The sequence below is a fragment of the Schistocerca gregaria genome, chromosome 6 (genome assembly GCF_023897955.1).
Source record: "Schistocerca gregaria isolate iqSchGreg1 chromosome 6, iqSchGreg1.2, whole genome shotgun sequence".
NCBI lineage: Eukaryota > Metazoa > Arthropoda > Insecta > Orthoptera > Acrididae > Schistocerca > Schistocerca gregaria.
Genome location: NC_064925.1, coordinates 234,838,304 through 234,859,536, shown reverse-complemented (window position 1 = coordinate 234,859,536; position 21,233 = coordinate 234,838,304). Strand labels below are relative to the sequence as shown.

Genomic DNA, 21,233 nt, shown 5'->3' with positions numbered 1-21,233 from the left:
CAAAGAACTGCGGCCAACCCACTGCACCGCCGAGTACGAAAGTCTAAACAGTAATTACGCCAGCAGCTTCTCGCTGACAGGTGCAGCCGGTTACGTTAGACATTACAGGAAAAGTTAGTCAACGAGCAGAGCTGATCACTTAATGTGTGACAAGGAACTCGTTTCTTACTTTCTGTTGCAATCCTCCCCTCAGTTCTTTATGCCAAGAATAAACTTTTCTTTATTATACAAATTCCTCTCTTGTGCTAACATTTTTATCTCAGAGTAGCAATTGCATCCTATGTCATCAATTATTAGCTGGACATATTCGAACATCTCTTTTCCTCTGCAGTTTTCACCTTCTGCATCTCTCTGGTACCATGAAAGTTGCTTCCTGAATTCTTAATCACTCCGTCTTCAGGCCACAAGTGGCCTATGGGGACCATCCGACCGCCGTGTCATCCTCATTTGAGGATGCGGATAGGAGGGGCGTGTCGTCAGCACACCGTTCTCGCTTTCGTTATGATAGTTTTCTTTGACCGGAGCCGCTACTATTCGATCGAGTAGATCCTCAGTTGGCATCACGAGGCTGAGTGCATCCCGAAAAATGGCAACAGCACATGGCGGCCCGGATGGTCACCCATCCAAGTGCCGACCACGCCCGACAGCGCTTAACTTCGGTGATCTGACGGGAACCGGTCTATCCACTGCGGCAAGGCCGTTGCCTTCCTGAATTCTTAACAGATGTTCTATCATCCTCTCCCTCTTCTTGTCATTTTTTCCCTACATGTTGGTTCCCTAATCGATTCTGTGGGGATCCTCCTCATTCCCTATCTCATTGATCCATCTAACTATCAAAATAATTGTGTAGCACCACGTCTCAAATGCTACGATACGCATTTTTTCCTGTTTTTCCACTGTCTATATTTCACTACCATACAATGCTGTGCTCCAAACTACATTGTCAGAAATTTCTTTCTTAAATTAAGACCTACGTTTCATAATATTATACTTCTCTTCGCCAGGAATGCCCTTTTTGCAAGTGATAGTCTGCTTTTGACTCCTTCCTCCGTCCGTCATTGGTCATTTTGCTTCCTTGGTAGCAGAATTCACTAACTTCATCTACTTCGTGACCATCAATCCTGATGTTAAATTTCTCGCTGTTCTTGTTTGTGCTTCTTCTCATTACTTTCGTCTTTCTTCGATTTGTTCTCAATCCATATTCTGTACTGATTAGACTGTCCATCCCATTCAGAAGATTCTGTAATATTCCTTCAGTTTCACTAAGGAGAGCAGTGTCAGCAGCAAATGTATCATTTGTATCCTTTAACCTTGTATTTTAACCTGTCTCTTGAATCTTTCTTTTATTGCCATCATTGTTTCTTTGATTTATAAATTGAACAGTAGGAGTGAAAATCTACCTTCCTGTCTTGCACCTTTTTAATCCGCGCACCTTGTTCTTGGTCTTCCACTGTTATTATTCCATCTTGGCTTTACGACATGTTGTGCATTACCCGTCTCTCCCTATAGCTTACCCCTATTTTTATCAGAATTGCGAACAACTTGCAACATTTGACATTGCGAACACTTTTTCCAAGTCAACAAAACCTATGGATGTGTCTTGATTTTTCTTAGTCTTGCCTTCATTATCAACTGTAATATTAAAAATGTCTCTCTGATTTCTTTACCCTTCCTAAAGCCACACTTATCTTCACCTAACTATCCTAAATTTTATTTTCCAGTCTTCTGTATGTTACTCTTGTTAGCCACTTTGATGCGTTAGCTATTAAGCTGATTGTGCGATAATTTTCTCACTTTTCAGGTCTTGCAGTCTTCGGAATTGCGTGGACGATGTTTTTCCAAAAGTCGGATGGTACATTGCCAGACTTACACATTCTACTTACCTACATGAATAGTCGTTTTGTTGCCATTTCCCGCAATGATTATAGAAATTCTGTTCGAATATTATCAGTACCCTCTGCCTTATTTCGTCTGAACTCTTCCAAAGCTTTTTAAATTGTGATTCTAATACTGGATCCCCTATAATTTCTATATAGTCCCTGTTTCTGCTTCTGTCACATGACACAAATCTCCCCCCCCCCCCCCCCCTCCTTAAAGGCCGTCAATGCATTCTTATGTTATTGTATTTGCTTTTAATTTCACCGAACGTTGATTTGAATTCTCAGTTTCTCCACATTTTTGATGCAGCCATTCAGTTTGAGCTTTCTGGCACTTCCTATTTAGTTCATTCCTCAGCGACTTGTACTTCTGAATTCATGAATTTTCCTGAAAACTTTTGTACTTCTTTCTTTAATCTATGAACTGAAGCATTTGTTCCGTTAACTATGGTTTCTTCGCAGTTGCCTTTTTTATGTCTATGTTTTTCTTTCCAACTTCTGTGATGGCTCTTTTCATAGATGTCAGTTCCACTTCAACTAAAATGACCACTGAGCTATTCCTTGCCGAAGTATCTATAGCCTTGAGATGTTGGTGAATGTCTGTTCATTCCTTAGTACTTCCGTATTCCAACTCTTTGCGTAGTGTTGCTTCCTGATTGATTTCTTAAACTTAAGCCTACTCTTCTTCATTACTAAATTGTGATCTGAGTTTATATCTGAACCTGGGTACGTCTTACAATCCAGTGTAGCGTAAGGCATGCAGAACATACAGATATATTTTAGCCACTATTTGAGAGTGAGAGCAGTTAACGACTTACAACAAATTTTGCGTATAATTTTAAAGCTTTTCCAATTTTTTTCTCACTGAAATCCGCCACAAAAAATAAAGAAGGTTATGGCTGACTACATTCCTCCTGATCATGCAGTAGAACTTCAGAGTCAAGAATGACTTTTAATGTATTATTTCTCTACTACTATGTTCGCAACGTATTTTGCAAACAGTATCCATACATTCAAATGAATGTACGTGCGCACTTATAGACAAAAGTGTCCAAAACCAGAATCCCATTTTGTTTTTGATTTTTAAAGTTTTAAAAGCGTGTAATATTTATTTTATAGTGTTATGCGCTATTTACATTTTTTGCTTAGTAAATATCAACGGTTATAAACTTAGCGAGTTTCAAAAGTAATTTCCAAAACCGAATCCCTTCTACAAACAATAAAAATAGCACCAAAACAAAATAGGAAAAATTTATTAAATTAGAGAAAACGGAATCCAGTTTCGAAGTAAGTACAGTACGAGTGTGATATCTTCCAGAAAGTTATAGAATACCTCTGTGGTCCCTTGGTGAAACAATGAGTCGTGTTATAGGGCATTCCTGCATATTGGTTTGGTTATTGACTTTTAAGAGGAAGCCTGACTTACTCTTCACCGGAAATTTCCCTTCTGCAAAGGTTTTCAGTGTTTTTCTATCTCCTAATTCGGATTTATTACATGTTCGATATGCCTGCCATTCGCGATGATGCGCAAACTAATAGCGAAATTCTACAAGACCCACTGACGTGTCGGACATCGATGCTGTGGATGACCTCCTGAATGGCTCCTTCAGCTCAGCAATGGTTTTGGGGTTACTGCTGTACATCTTGTCTCTAATACAGCCCCACAAAAATGAGTTGTGTGTGTTCAGATCCGGAGAATACGGCGGCCAGTCGAGGCCCATGCTAGTGGCCTCTGGGAATGCGGCCCCCAAAGTGCTCCTCCAGGACATCAAACACTCTCCTACTTCGATGGGGTCGATCTCCGTCTTGCGTGAACCACATCTTGTCGATATCAGGGCCACTTTGGATAATGGGGATGAAATCTCGTTCCAAAACATTCACGTACCGTTCGGTGGTCACCGCGCCATCAAGGAATATCGAACAGATTATTCCCTGACTGAACATAGCACATAACCCATCACCCGCTGAGGGTAAAGAGACTTCTCGATCGTGAAATGCGGATTTTCAATCTCCCAAATGCATACCCATCCGAATGGACGTGGGCTTCGTCGCTAAACCAAACCATACTGATTCCCAACATGCCCAGCGGCCAATCGTGCAGTTTGAACGTCCTATAGCAAACTGTGAAGAAGCTATGACCATATTTCTATATATATACACTCCTGGAAATGGAAAAAAGAACACATTGACACCGGTGTGTCAGACCCACCATACTTGCTCCGGACACTGCGAGAGGGCTGTACAAGCAATGATCACACGCACGGCACAGCGGACACACCAGGAACCGCGGTGTTGGCCGTCCAATGGCGCTAGCTGCGCAGCATTTGTGTACCGCCGCCGTCAGTGTCAGCCAGTTTGCCGTGGCATACGGAGCTCCATCGTAGTCTTTAACACTAGTAGCATGCCGCGACAGCGTGGACGTTAACCGTATGTGCAGTTGACGGACTTTGAGCGAGGGCGTATAGTGGGCATGCGGGAGGCCGGGTGGACGTACCGACGAATTGCTCAACACGTGGGGCGTGAGGTCTCCACAGTACATCGATGTTGTCGCCAGTGGTCGGCGGAGGGTGCACGTGCCCGTCGACCTGGGACCGGACCGCAGCGACGCACGGATGCCTGCCAAGACCGTAGGATCCTACGCAGTGCCGTAGGGGACCACACCGCCACTTCCCAGCAAATTAGGGACACTGTTGCTCCTGGGGTATCGGCGAGGACCATTCGCAACCGTCTGGGCTACGGTCCCGCACACCGTTAGGCCGTCTTCCGCTCACGCCCCAACATCGTGCAGCCCGCCTCCAGTGGTGTCGCGACAGGCGTGAATGGAGGGACGAATGGAGACGTGTCGTCTTCAGCGATGCGAGTCGTTTCTGCCTTGGTGCCAATGATGGTCGTAAGCGTGTTTGGCGCCGTGCAGGTGAGCGCCACAATCAGGACTGCATACGACCGAGGCACACAGGGCCAACACCCGGCATCATGGTGTGGGGAGCGATCTCCTACACTGGCCGTACACCTCTGGTGATCGTCGAGGGGACACTGAATAGTGCACGGTACATCCAAACCGTCATCGAACCCATCGTTCTACCATTCCTAGACCGGCAAGGAAACTTGCTGTTCCAATAGGACAATGCGCGTCCGCATGTATCCCGTGCCACCCAACGTGCTCTAGAAGGTGTAAGTCAACTACCCTGGCCAGCAATATCTCCGGATCTGTCCCCCATTGAGAATGTTTGGGACTGGATGAAGCGTCGTCTCACGCGGTCTGCACGTCCAGCACGAACGCTGGTCCAACTGAGGCGCCAGGTGGAAATGGCATGGCAAGCCGTTCCACAGGACTACATCCAGCATCTCTACGATCGTCTCCATGGGAGAATAGCAGCCTGCATTGCTGCGAAAGGTAGATATACACTGTACTAGTGCCGACATTGTGCATGCTCTGTTGCCTGTGTCTATGTGCCTGTGGTTCTGTCAGTGTGATCATGTGATGTATCTGACCCCAGGAATGTGTCAATAAAGTTTCCCCTTCCTGGGACAATGAATTCACGGTGTTCGTATTTCAATTTCCAGGAGTGTATATATATTCTTTACAGGTTGGGCACTTTCTCTATCATTGAACGAAGCATATAACGTTATCTGATAAACACTTATTGCATAGAAAATTATCTTTCCATAAAACGGAATGCAAATTCCCAGACAATAATAGTCCAGTTAGTGATAACAGAGCACTTAGCGTCTTACAACCTAAGAAACTAATAAAATGAATATAATTAAGCTTTTGCACCTTCAGACGCAAAGGGTTTACATGCTTGCAAAATACTTAACTATACTGTAATGTAATCAGACACTTGGATCTGTTTTATAAACTGAAGTTAGGTTCTTTAAAGACTCGGGGGAAGTAGAGCGTGTTACTGGTGGAATAACATACCACATAACATCAAGGAAGTACCACTGCCTAAAAGATAAAATACTGACATGCCTCTCCCAATAGTTTTACCCTGCACTGCAATTTTACTTGTTCCCCGTATACCACAATCTGCTACTGGATAAAGCTGGTCCCACATGTTTTCTACTGTGATACACTCACCGTCCATTAGATCGGCGTCTCGGTTTTTTCCCTCAACGATAGTAATGGAGCCCATCTACCAAACATTCGACAGGTTGCTGTTTGCCCATGATGAGAAGACCGTTCGTGCTTTTGCTGTTGTACCGCAGGAAAGTACCACTTACCGGATCATGTCGACGAGTTCACCTGTGTGTCTAGGCAGTCTGCTTGGTATCTGAACTTTTTATTTTATTTCTAAATTTTCACTTTAATATTCTGCTACAATGTTCAAGTACAATTCATTGTAATCCACATGTAGAGTGGAATAGTCGCTTAGGCACAGATTTTTTGTTGCTGTGGAATGTGCTGAGAAGCAAGCCACTATATATTGTGAAAAGTACATACTTTTGTTATAAAGAAAACGTGCATTGGCCTTATTAAGTACCGCAGAAATTAAACGGAAATTATGCAAAATGTCTCTACAAGGGACACATGAAACAATTAGCACAAATAGCATCACAGTTAACGGACATGGAAATGGTCAAAAAAGGGTACTCCTACTATAACCCATTAGCGCTTGAACTTATGTTTTCTTAAATTATTTTTCTGCGTTACTACGAGTCTACAAGGCACAAATTACACAACATAATTGTTTTTATAAAAGTCATTGCCACTTTTAAAGAGATATTTGATGTTGCTACATGGTAATCCTAGGCGCTTTCACAATGTAACTGTATATGGATTATTACTTCAACAAAATAAATAGGTTATCTAAAGTTCGTATTACGTACACAATTTTTGTGTAAATTTATTACAAACTCTTCCTCATACAATTGATATTTTATAACACAATATAACTGATAACGATGCTTGCCTAAAATAATCAAATACTTCGGCTTAGAATTACTTCACAAGCAATGGAATAAAACAATGTATACATAGTCTCACATTACACTTTGAACACATTGTTCTGATAACAGATTTACAGTCCTTCTTATCTTTTTTTCCTCCTGTATGTCGGACGATGTGGTCAGTTTTATAAAATCTAATTGAATGTGATATGCTACTATCAGAATATGTCCTTGATGCAGAAGGTCCTCGGGCTCCTGTGGATACAGCTTGGTATCTCTGAAAGCGCACAGCGGCTACTTCCCTCCTGATTCCAGCTGAAAAGTATTTTGGTTTCTTCTTTTATTATACAAAATCCACATGTTTTGTATGGCGACATCTAACATTCATATGAGATAGATAACAACTATTTCTTCATTCCCATTCCAATACCGTAACCGAGCGAAGTGGCGCAGTGGTTAGAACACTGGACTCACATTCTGGAGGACGACGGTTCGAACTCGTGTGCGGCCATCCTCATTTAGATTTTCCGTTATTCCCCTAAACTGCTTCAGGCAACGCCGGGATGGTTCCTTTGAAAGGGTACGGCCGACTTCCTTCTCAGTCCTTCCCTAATGCGATGGAACGGATGACCTCGCTGTTTGGTCCCCTGCCGCAAATAACCAGCCAACCAATACAGTAGTATGCTATATGCTGATCCATCTGATCAGTATCTCCTACATATTAATTACATTTGTCTACTAGTTTCGGTCTGCGAATCAGTATATTTCGATTTTTTAGTTGCGAAAATCTCTTGACTTGGAAAACTTCTTGAGACAACTGTGTTGTCCAGCCACAGCATATACTATAATCCATTATTCTTCTCTATTGCAGTCCTTGATCTTTCTGGAATTTTTTTTCCAGTGGACATTCTTTTGGAATTGTTTTCTCTGATGGTACCGATTGCAGAGTATCCACACTACTGAAAAGAGAGATGCGCTTGAAAATAGTGTTCATATAGAAACTGTAGCAAAGTTCTCTCTTCACTTCAGGAATTTCATTTAAGAAAACAAGTAAAAGGTCTTGCCACCTTGCCAAAAAAATGCTCACAGACTACATTTCCTTTACTACCTTTTCCTTGATACATTTCGTAATTTATCAAGTATCCATCTTTGTTTTTGAAGCTCCATTTCATATTGCTTACCACGGATGAACTGTTTGCATCCGTGGCGGGTGAAGTACTTCACCACCCATTCATCATAGACATGTGTTCCTTAGGTATGAAATTTTCAAATCAGTGCTTATTCAAAATCGCCTCAACTCGGCGAATTTTGTATGGCTTGTCATTTTGATAGGTGTTAATGTTATCTGCACATTATTAAAAAAAATAACCATGTGTTTGTAGAAATCTGTCTCTTTTCATAGACTGAGACGTAGCCAGGTTCTTCATATCATCCTCTGAGTCCCAGTATTTCCTTTTAAAAAGTAGCTTATTATAGCAAGTGGCATACGAAGTTCAGAAAACCGCGAAATCCCGAAGATTGGCTAAAATTTACAGACGTGCGAAATTTGGCACGGACTTCAATGCGAGATGCCTTTAATAGGTTCCACAACGAAACATTGTCTCGAAATTTGGTAGAAAATCTGAAGAAATTCTGGTCGTACGTAAAGTAAACAAGCGGCAAGATGCAGTCAATACCTTCGCTGCGCAGTGCCGATGGTACTGTTGCCGACGACTGTGCCACTAAAGCGGAGTTTTTGAACGCAGTTTCCCGAAATTCCTTCACCAAGGAAGACGAATGGAATATTCCAGAATTTGAAACACGAACAGCTGCTAGCATGAGTTTCTTAGAAGTAGATACCTTAGGGGTTCCGAAGCAACTAAAATAGCTTGATATGGGCAAGTCTTCAGGTCCAGATTGTATACCGATTAGGTTCCTTTCAGATTACGCTGATACAATAGCTTCCTACTTAGCACTCATATACAACCGCTCGCTCACCGATAGATGTGTACCTACAGATTGGAAAATTGCCCAGGTTGCACCAGTGTTTAAGAAGGGTAGTAGGAGTAATCCATCTAACTACAGACCTATATAATTGACGTCGGTTTGCAGTAGGGTTTTGGAGCATATACTGTATTCAAACATTATGAATCACCTCGAAGGAAACAATCTATTGATACGTAATCAGCATGGTTTCAGAAATCATCGCTCTTGTGCAGCTCTTTATTCGCACGAAGTAATGGCCGCTATCGACAAGGGATCTCAAGTTGGTTCCGTATTTCTAGATTTCCGGAAAGTTTTTGATACCGTTCCTCACAAGCGACTTCTAATCAACCTGCGGGCCTATGGGGTATCGTCTCAGTTGTGTGACTGGATTCGTGATTTCCTGTTGGGAAGGTCGCAGTTAGTAGTAATAGACGGCAAATCATCGAGTAAAACTGAAGTGATATCAGGTATTCCCCAGGGAAGCGTCCTGGGTCCTCTGCTGTTCCTGATCTATATAAATGACCTGGGTGACAATCTGAGCAGGTCTCTTAGGTTGTTCACAGATGATGCTGTAATTTACCGTCTAGTAAGGTCATCCGAAGACCAGTATCAGTTGCAAAGCGATTTAGAAAAGATTGCTGTATGGTGTGGCAGGTGGCAGTTGACGCTAAATAACGAAAAGTGTGAGGTGATCCACATGAGTTCCAAAAGAAATCGGTTGGAATTCGATTACTCGACAAATAGTACAGTTCTCAAGGCTGTCGATTCATCTAAGTACCTGGGTGTTAAAATTACGAACAACTTCAGTTGGAAAGACCACATAGATAATATTGTGGGGAAGGCGAGCCAAAGGTTGCGTTTCATTGGCAGGACACTTAGAAGATGCAACAAGTCCAGTAAAGAGACAGTTTACACTACACTCGATCGTTCTCTGTTAGAATATTGCTGCGCGGTGTGGAATCCTTACCAGGTGGGATTGACGGAGGACATCGAAAGGGTGCAAAAAATGGCATCTAGTTTTGTATTATCACGTAATAGGGGGGAGGGTGTGGGAGATATGATACGCGAAATGGGATGGAAGTCATTACAGCAAAGACGTTTTTCGTCGCGGTGAGATCTGTTTACGAAATTTCAGTCACCAACTTTCTCTTCCGAATGCGAAAATATTTCGTTGAGCCCAACCTACATAGGTAGGAATGATCATCAAAATAAAATACGAGAAATCAGAGCTCGAACAGAAAGGTTTAGGTGTTCGTTTTTCCCGCGCGCGGTTAGGGAGTGGAATGGTAGAGAGATAGTATGATTGTGATTCGATGAACCCTCTGCCAAGCACTTAAATGTGAAATGCAGGGTAGTCATGTAGATGTAGATGTAGATAAAAAACCGATGTAATTTTTAGATTCTGACAACTGAGAAGTAAAGCAGAACGCTATGTTTCTTCAACCAAATGCTCAATAAAATCATGGTCAGTAAATAGTTCAAATTTATCAGTGTTCGACATGTTTTTATGTGTCGAATAGTCAGGCCTCGAAAATATAGCGGAATTTGGAATGCCAAAGGCAGTGCCTTTCTCCCTGCGCCGCCCATATTTCTCTCTACCAGAAGACCAATTCACAATATAGTCCGATAATAAGGAAGATCTTATTTCGGATACAGATGGCTCTGGTACATTTGAACGTGGTGTAGCTGGTTCAGGTACAGTTGGATCTTGAGCAGCATTCATTGATTGTGCCGGGAGGTCATGGTCCTCAAAATCAACACCGAGCCTTTCGTTATTTGGCAGCATTATTTCAGTATTAGCTCATAACTGACGAGAAGAAGCTTGTCTCTCAATCTGCAACAATACAGAATGGAATGAAAAGAACTATAAAGTAGTCAGTATCAGTAAACAGACAATTAAAAACCAACTAGTAATAGACCTACTTACCTCAAAATTTTCGTTTCCTGAATCTTCAGCTGCCTCTACATTCGGACCTAACGGCTCAATAAATACGTTCAGTATCATCATTATAAAGAGACTCCAGCGGTTCAGCAAGCAAGAAACCTCTTCCAAAACAAAAAGGGGAAAATCTGTCATTTTATTGAGTAAAATCGCTCAGCATTGCCATACGGCAACTCCGAAATTCAAAGAGCCTAATTTATTTCACAACAAACAATAACTTTCAAAGAACATATACTTGAGTATATAAAGCATATCATACAAAAAATATCGTATTTCTTATTAGTTATATTACTGTGTAAAACATACTTACTCAAAATTATGCTCCATTTTTCTTCCTCATACAGCAAATGACGAATTACAAAACTTTTAAATTTATTGGTAAAACTGTTGCACGGCAGTATCTTTATGGTCTGAGGAAACGGAAGCAAGTGCTGCCAACGCACTCGCTTCATCGATCTATGGCGTCACATTTCTTACATACACAGCAGAATACAAAATGGTAATAGCAAAAATTGACACAATTAAGTCAAACAAAAATACACATCAGAACGTTTTAAATCAATACTATTTTGTATGTATATATGGGCATGATGCCAATAAAACGTTCAAATTAGTTTAGAAAATATTATCACCTTTAATTGTCTTTGGGTTTTCGAAAATGGAGCTCTTCTTTTGTTTGCCGTTTCATCACTCTCCCTATCAAGATCCCCGAAGTAGTCACCGATCATCGAAAGATTCCAATGACCTTGGTAACTGTGTTCCATGGTAAGAATGTCTTGGTGAAAGCGTTCACCATGCTCGTCGCTTACGGCTCCCAAATTTTCCGGGAAGAAATCACGGTGAGAACGTAAAAAGTGAACTTTAAGCGACGTTCTACACCCCATGTTCTTATAGTTGTCCAACAGATAATTCACAATGGTGACATAGTCTTTTCAAGCACTTCACAATTCCTTCAAAAGAATACCAAGCAGCTAATTGGACATTGAGTTTGGTGTCACAGGTTGGATCTTTCAGAAAGCCTGCTGTTGTGGCCGAGCGGTTCTAGGCTCTTCAGTATCGAACCGCGTTACCGCTACGGTCGCATGTTCGAATCTTGCCTCGAGCTTGGTAAGCTAGGTTTAAGTAGTTCTCAGTTCTAGGGTACTGATGACCTCAGATGTTAAGTCCGATAGTGCTCAGAGCCATTTGAACCAGTTTTGAACATCTCTACATACACACACTGAATTCTGCATATCGAAATATTGAGCGAAGGAAGCACCTCTTCATCTGAAACAGGAAATTTTGGTCCCTGCAGCTAGAAAGGTTCATTTGTTGCAGTCTCAACCCCAACAATTCAGCTTGCTGTCTCGAAAGCTTTAGATCGCGACCCAAATCGCTCAATTTCTTTTGATTAAAGAGCTGAAGCGAAGTGTCATGTTATTGAGGGAGGTACTCTTCTATATGTTCAATACTTTAGGATTCACTTGACATGGTGTCTGATTCCGTGGCTCTCAAGTTACAGACAGGAACAGGCAACCCCTCATCATAGGGCACAGGCAAATGCACTTAAGGTACATTTGGATACTTCATTTCATGTCTAGTTTTGCTTGAATGTCCCGAAATATTTGCAAGACAGAAGTAAAAGTATGAACAATGGTCTTTAGGCTCACACCACACCACTGGAACAGCGAATGGCATGGCTCCGCGTTTTCCTTCCAGTCACTCGGTTAAGGTTGTGGAACAGGTTATGCAGGAAATATAAGGTGCAAAATGTTTATCTTGATCACCAACAGTACAATCAAAATACAATTTATATACCTTCCTAACCAAAAAAATGGCTCTGAGCACTATGGGACTCAACTTCTGTCGTCATCAGTCCCCTAGAACTTAGAACTACTTAAACCTAACTAACCTAAGGACATCACACACATCCATGCCAGAGGCAGGATTCGAACCTGCGACCGTAGCAGTCGTACGGCTCCGGATTGCGCGCCTAGAACCGCGAGACCACCGCGGCCGACTCCAAACCAAACCAGTGATTAGTTTTCTTTGGCCTTTTGGAATGAATTACCCACACGCATAGCAAAAGTTCTCGGGGTGGTTTGGACAGCAACGAGATTTACTAGTTGCCATTTTCCTTGGTTTAAGTTTTAAACACAAAACGTTGGCACTATCATTCACAGGAAGCACTCACTGACGATCCCTTTGACACCACTGGACTACCTCATCAACCATTTACTGACGATTTGGAGATCATCTAGCTCTGCTCTGCAAATCAATAGCAAACAATCAAACATCAAAACAGAAGGACAGCAAAAAGCGAAATACTGAATAAGAAAAATAAAAAAACTTAAAAAACTCAAAAATGGTACGTGCTAGACTATTTTGGAAGGTATATTCGGATTCTACACACCAAAATACTAGCTGATGTATCACATCACAGATGCAAAATGGTTGTTGACTAGTGATAACTGGTTATAGCACGTGAGCGACTGACAGTGCCACCACTTCTGCCTCTCTTATATCTTTGAAAATAGTACATTACCACCACACACAATGGAAACTCTTCACAAAGAAGCAAATATCCTAAAAATCAATCTGGTTCTATTTATTATTTAGGGATCGCCTACCCACGGGTAATTCGTAAGGCAGTTTGGATCTCAAAATGTAAGTCAGATCGAGAATATAAAACTCTTATTTTATCCGACGGAGTCAACAGTTGACAATGAATAATACAGAACAATGTTCTGAACAATTTAAAGAAAAGTGGTTGTAAACTATGACCCGCGTTTATTGGGAGGTTTTCAAGAAGCAAAAATTAGTTCGAGTCTCGGTCCGGCACACAGTTTTAATCTGCCAGGAAGTTTCGTATCAGCGCACACTCCGCTGCAGAGTGAAAATCTCATTCTGGAAAAATTAGTAAGTTCTCCACATCTTGGCAGTTCAAAAAAGCACGATAAAAGCTACAATCTAATGTAGATAATTAATCATTCATGAGACATGACCAAATGGAATTAAATGCATTTTGCTCAGAAGATGGACCATACTGCTGCCTGAGCGAAACTTGTATTCTCAAGTAGAGTGAGAGGGCATCAGTCAACATCAGGTGAGAGCCGAGAAGCGAATCCTCTGTAATACAAATTCTCTCCTGAATGTCTGTAATTCCTTAGCTCTACTTCAACGAAATTTGAAGCCGCCGCCAATCTGATGAAAGAACATGTTTCCTTCCCTAAGTAAACGCAGGGGAAAGACGCAGAAACCTCCCACTCAAATTTTGCAAAAGATATCATTACGATTCTTGAGGTTGGTACTGGTGTCAGACAGTCTCTCTCCATTGTAAACACCTCTGCACCGCGTGTGGTGTGTGAATATTTGCTTTGAACTGAATACTCCATAAGTTTTTAGGGAAGCACCGAATTTGCTCACACCAGTGAAGCGACGGCAGGCAGCTCGTTTTTAATGTTCTGACAGAAAGGTAAATTCCACCCTCCACCACGCTCAGGGGAAAGCTATGGCTACCGATGACATCCGTACCTTTGGCAAGCAGATTAGCGTCAGGAACTGTCCACAATAAATACTTCGGGAAGCAGGACCACCACGGAAACTGAATGCCTCCCAGGCGATGCTCATTGTCTGCTTTTAAGACGCAGTAAATAGCTTTCTGATGACCCTAAGGGACACCTGAGCCCTCCAGATCCGCTCCCTTCTGGTGAGAAATCAAACACTTTCTACTCCAAACAAAATGTACCAAGCTCACACAATTAGTTATAGAGTAATCGTAACCGAGCTGAAACTAAATCACAGAACGGTTTGTGAGAATGATGTTACAACTGCTTTGGCTAGCCGGTAGAAGCGTGAGGTTGTTATTTCTGTCATAGGCCCATCTTCGCCTTACGTACACTTACATTTGATGATGAAGAACTGTTTCCAGTACTGAAAATGATTCCTGATGTTGAACTTGGCTGTAATGGTTATAGGTGACATATGAAATCTGTACGCGACTGGTACTCGAACCCGCATTTTCCCGCTGCCATACAACTTAGGACATCCGAGCACGTTTCCTGGACCTGCACAGAAACCACAAGGTGTACGAGTGTGGGTAAATGAATTAACAATCTATGAAAAGAAATATGTGTGTGTGACATGTGGAAAGTCTAAAAATTTTTGTTGGTGTGAGAATCAGTTAACATATCTGAACAAACACATACAACTGCCTTCAAATGCATTGTAATCCAAACCAGCGCAGTGTGAGCAGCGGAGAGTGTTCCTTTCTTTGCTTGCTGCTCTACCAACAGGATTTGTTTTAAGAAATTTCACAAGAATGAAGTTTAGTTAGGATACGTAATGATAGTATAATGTTATACATGTGTTAGTATAATAAAAGCAACAATACTTTGTAGTATTTACTATGGTAATTTTGTTCATACATTCTGAATTGTTTACTTAATATGGTTGAAACTTTTGATACCAATTTTTTGTTTTCACCTATCATGAAACTTACCAAAAATCTGAACAGTGAGTGTAATGTTTCTAACTGGGTCTTTTTTTTTTTGGTAATAAACCAACATGAAACTGCTTAGTAGTAAGTGTAATTATCCTGCTTAAGACTTGAGGTATCATAAGATGCCGCCTATAAAAATTTCATTGAGGCTTAAAAAGTTTTTTGATGGTCATCCATTGTTCACTAGTATTAACACAAAGCAGTTGACACAAATGTATCCCACTTGCAGTTCTAATATGTGCTCCAAACTGAAAAGGGTAGACAGTTTGTGAAAACTGTATAGAACAGTTGTAATATCTGTGTATACCATTCCTAAATGACATTGTATTACCTTCTCATCCTAAATATGAAATTTCTGCCTGGAAATATGTTGCTTTATTTAATAACTTAAGTAAATCAAAAAATATTTGTGACTAGTAGCCGTGTCTGAGAAACCTTTCCATATTTCTTAAACATTTACTTTACACTAACAGCAAATAAGGGATTGTCTTACCACTACGGTTGTAGGTATTATACGTGTGGTCTCAGTCCATCGGCACTAGAGACCAGCGCACTGCTTTGGGAAAAGGGCGGGGGGTGGGGGGGGGGGGGGGGGCAGGTGGGATATCGCGGACAGTGGTACACTAGTGTCACTACTCCAACGTGGCGTCAACACTCCAGATGAAACTCCAGTCTCAGTCACTGGAGTACAAAGGAGGAGCGTGCTGTCTAGCGCTGACGTCACATTCCGTCGTCCATTGCCACGTTCACCACCGACTGCTTCCACTTGACGTGTCCCGCATTCACTGTGGCAGCGTTGCGCAACACACTTACGCAATATGACTCGTCACGGTAACGAACGCCGTAGCCCTTGTCAATTTAAGCTTAAGGCTTCATGTGTGACGCCCTTTGGCGTTACTGTGACACAATGACCTTTAATACAACTACAATAGTCTACTGCAGACTACGATATAAAACGTTCAGCGCTCTTTAACTGGGTTTTAAATAGGCTATTTCCCAATATTAGTTGCAAATGGAGAGAACGTTTAGAGGCGGCCGGGACGATATTGAGTTGACATATTCTACAAGGAAAGAACAAATGTGTAAAACTACTGAGTGAAAGAGTGACGGTAATTTATAGTAGTCTGACGGTTTCTAAATTTTATACACGTTGTATAACATACTTCAGAGCTAAGGTACACTCTATACAAATGTCACGTACTTTAGCGGCCTAGGACGCTAAGTTACTCGTTGCTCTTCTTCTTATTCTTCCCCCAGCAATGTTTCAATCTTTATGCTCCCACAAAATGACTATTAACGGCACTTCAACATCTAGTTTGAAATAATCAACCTCGCCATCAATATTGCACGATCCACAGTTCATTTGCTACTGAGACTGAATATTTTGAAATCGGTCATGTGATTAGATCTATACTAATATTAAAACTGTAAAACTATCGTGTCTGTTTGTTTTAACACGATAATCTCTAAAACTAGTACAGGAATCTTTATAGTATTTTCACATGTAACTAGAGCTTATCTTCGGGCAACCTATAGGTCTTATTTCATCATAATTGTATAAAGCAAAAAAATAAAATACCGCAATTTAAAATTTTAGGAAGATGCTCAGCTTAGTACTTCGAATGCGTGTGTTAGTGACGCGATATTGATGCCGTACATCAAAGAACCAACAGACGTCGCTCTTAGTTTTTTTTAATCTATTATCATTACGAATTAAGTGAACATAATTTTCCTTGGCTAGAACATCCGCATATACTGATTCCACTTTGTGTCTTAAAAACGTATCGAAATTCCTTTGCTTCTTTCAATAGATTTTTTTTTATACTTGACTTATGGGAAAACGAAACTGATCCACAAGGGTTCCGTTTCTATCGACTGAGGTACGGAATCCTGAAAAGCGTTGATAGCAAATGTCCATTACGTCCATTACGAACTACGTGCATGTAACTAGAATGAAATAGGTTCCTTACAGTAGCTGACGAAAGATTATTTATTATTTTCCACAACTAGCAATATTATTTTGTAAAAGTGGATAATGCAACAATTATAATGCCTCATTAACTATCGAGGTATTATTATCCCAGTTTAATCATTAAAAACAGTAAATATTACAAATTAACAGAACGTTGACCTACAGAAATAGCCGGCTTAGTATTAACAACCAGCTGCCAGCAAGGTGAACGCATTCTCAAAAACTTTATTGCTCTGTCAACACCATCAGTAAAAGTATGAATGCCAGACCTGAGAGTCAAATATAACTATAGTACAATAACGGTACTATAAAGTTACTTTAGAGGTTCTCTTGTGCATAGTATGTCTTGTCAGATGACTTATAATCCTTATAAAGGGCACAAGTGTCTGCCTACATTACCTGTACAGACATTGATTTAAACATCACGATTTAGTTAATTGGTTTCAGTTTGAAAGTAGAACAAATAATTTCGTACTCATACAGATTGTAGATAATACCGTTAAAACCGTTTCCCCTCAACTTTTCTGCGAATCCCTGTATCTGCAATTTCAGCAACGATGCTGATGAAATGACAAAAAGATTTACTAGTCTATTCAGACGATGATTCCTACTCGCTGAACAGGAAAATGTTTATATGACATTGAATGCTTTCGACTTCCGAATAAAAATAGCAATGTCCAGTCACATTATTGTGATCACTTTTCAGAGTTTTGAATAGCCAACATTTATGCAGCGTGGACCGCAGCGAAACCTGTTGTATACCAGTGAATTCCTGGAAGGTATCGATAAGGATGTGGAACCACGGCTACACCAATGCCAAAGCCAGCTGCGGTAGGCTTCACGGTTGTGGAATCTTGGCAGTAACAGTCCGATCGATTTGTTACCATACATTCTCGATTGGGTTTAAATCCACGGAGTCTGGTGGCCATCGGAGCATGGTAAACTCATCCTGGTGCCCTTAGAACCGTGAGCGTACTTCGCAAGCCCTGTGACGTGTTGCTGGTAGATGCCGTTGTGCCGAGCAAAAACAAACTGCACGTAGGGGTGGGGATCGTCTCCAAGCATACATGCATGCACGTGTCGATCCGCCGTGCCTTCTAGTATGATGATATCACCCCGGGAAATGCCACGAAAACATTCCGCAGATCATACCGCTCACTCCTCCAACCTTGGCAGTCCCGACGACTAAAGCAAACGACGACGTAAAAGCAAATCTCTCCGATGGAGTTAATCTGAAAAGGCAGCCTGTCACCACTCAGTGGACGTCCAGTTGGGGTACTGGCGTGCAAATTTCAATCTTTGTAGCCTCATGAACGGCAGTCATCACGACTGTCTGTACCAGACGCATGCTGTGGAGGCCGATGAGCACCAAAGTTCGCTAAAGGAGGATACATTCGTGGTAGCCCATTCGTTAATCTTAGCGTTCACATGCTCAATAGTTACACGCCCATTTGCCCGAACACGTCTATTTAGTCGTTGCCTATCGTCTATGGCCGTTACCTCGGCGCCTATTTCGGATAGGACATTATGCCTAGTGCAATAAATTTTAACCACAGCGACGCGAAAAAATTTTAAAAACTTAGTCGTTTCGGAAATGATTTCACCCTTCACTGCTAGTACTGACATCTGCCGTCTATAAGTGTTAATTACACATTGACGGTAAGCATAGGCGGTGGACACATGACTTCTCTACCATTCACAGGCCGGCCGGAGTGGCCGAGCGGTTCTAGGCACTGCAGTCTGGAACAGCGCGACCGCTACTGTCGCAGATTCAAATCCTGCCTCGGGCATTGACGTGTTTGATGTCCTTAGGTTAGTTAGGTTTAAGTAGTTCTAAGTCCTAGGGGACTGATGACCTCAGATGTTGAGTTCCATAGTGCCAGAGCCATTTGAACCATTTCTTTTACGATTGACACCTAAGTGCCCGGTAGATAGTTAATCGAAACACTCTTGGACTATTTCTCTATCGTTCGACACACGAACAGCGGGCGGGAAAAATGAGCACATATAACCTTCTGTGCGAGCTTTTTTTTTTTCTCTTCTTTTATAATGATGAACATATATCTCTATGTAGATGGGCGTCAACAAAATATTTTCACATTTGGAGGAGAAAGTTAGGTTGAAAATTCGTGAAATTATCTCGCTGTAACGAAAACCGTCTTTGTTTCAACAATCGGCATCCCAACCCGCGGATGACATCCGTGTCACTCTCTCCGCTATTTGGCGATAATAGGAAATGAGCTGAAATTTTTCGATATCGTCCGTCAGTCCTAACTGGTAAGGATTCCATAAAGCACAGCAATAAGCTAGTACAGGGCTGACAGGCGTAGTGTAGGCAGTCTTCTTAATGGACCTGTTACGTCTTCGAGATAATCTGCCACTCTCACTCCGTCTTCAGGCCACGAGTGGCCTACCGGGACCATCCGAACGCCGTGTCATCCTCAGAGGAGGATGCGGATAGGAGGGGCGTGGGGTCAGCGCACTGCTCTCCAAGTCGTTATGGTGGTATTCTTGGCGAAACCGCAACTATTCGGTCGAGTAGCTCCTCAATTGGCATCACGAGGCTGAGTGCACCCATAAAAATGGCAACAGTGCAAGGCGGCTGGATGCTCACCCGTCCAAGTGCCGGAGACGCCCAACAACACTTAACTTGGGTAATCTCACGGTAACCGGTGTATCCACTGCAGCAAAGCTGTTGCTGAAATAATCTGCCAGTGAAAGTAATTTTTAGTTGGTCCCGCTCACACCATTATACATGTGATCGCTCCAATGTAAGTTGTTCGTAATTGTTTCCGCTCGATATTTAACTGAATTGACAGCCTTTGATTACAGTGTGATTCTGCCAGTAAAAATCAGTCCTTCGTTCGTTTCTCTCACAACATTGTACATGTAATCGTACTAGTGTGAATTTTTCGTAATTGTTTTCCCTGGACGTTTAACTGAACTGGCCGCCTTTGACTATTGTCTAATTTTTCATGTAACAGAAATCTAGCGGATTCCTATTCATACTCATGTGGATAAGTACTTTTCATTTTTATGGTAAACAGCCACTTTTCAGGTCATACAGGTATCTTGTCGAAACTCTTTTGCCATTGGTTCTAATCCTCTGATCACTTTATTTGATGGTAAATGCCTGCACTATCTGCAAACAAGCTGAAGTGGTTCCTCAAATTATATCTCCAAAATTGTTTATATAAACTGGGGACAGTAGAGGCCCGATGAAACGTTTCTTACAAACAGTGACCCTTCTGATAGGAAATCACGAATCCAGTTGCAAAATTGAGAAGATAGTCCATAAGCGCGCAATTTAATTACCTCTTGAAAGGAACGGTATTAAAAGCCTTCTGAAAATCTGAAAACATGGAATTAGTTGGAGATATCATATCGATAGCACTCATTACTTCAGGATAATAAAGAGTTAGTTGTGTTGCACAAGAAGGATATTAGTCTGAATATGTGCTAAGTGTCAATAGATAGTTTTCTTCAAGGTAATTCATAATTTTCGAACACAGTGTATGTTCCATAATCCTACTGTAAATAGACATCAGTGATATAGGTCTGTAATTCTGCGTGTTATTCCTGTTTCCTTTCTTGAGTATTGGTGCGACCTGTGCAACTTTCCAGTCTTACGTCGGATCTTTCGTAGAGCGAGCAGTTGTATATGATTGTTAAGCATGGAACTACGTTGTATTATGTCAGCATACTCTGAAAGGAATGTAACTAGTATAAAATTTTATCGGAAAACTTGCCTTTATTACGTGTTCTTAGTTTATTTGTTACACGGAGGATATCTGCTTCTAAGTTATTCAAGAGGGCTGCAGTTCTTGATTCTATTTCAGAACTATTTCCTTCGTCTACTCTGCTGAACGAATTAAGGGAACCGCATTTAGTAACTTCGCTTTAGTGGCACTGTTACCGGCAACATTAGCATCGCTACCACGCAGTGAAGTTATTGATTGTGTTTTGTCGCTGGTGTACTTTACATACGAACAGGATCTGTTTGGATTTATTGCCTGATTTCAAGACAAAGTTTCGTTGCATAAAATTTTAAAAGCATTTCGCATTGAAGACCGCTCCAAATATCGAAGTTCTGTAAAACTTTGACTA

General features: G+C 41.5%; 1 pseudogene; it reads right to left on the bottom strand.

Moving 5' to 3' along the window:
- Positions 1-587: 587 nt before the first annotated feature.
- LOC126279265 (5S ribosomal RNA) lies at positions 588-705 on the bottom strand (annotated as a pseudogene).
- Positions 706-21,233: the final 20,528 nt, after the last annotated feature.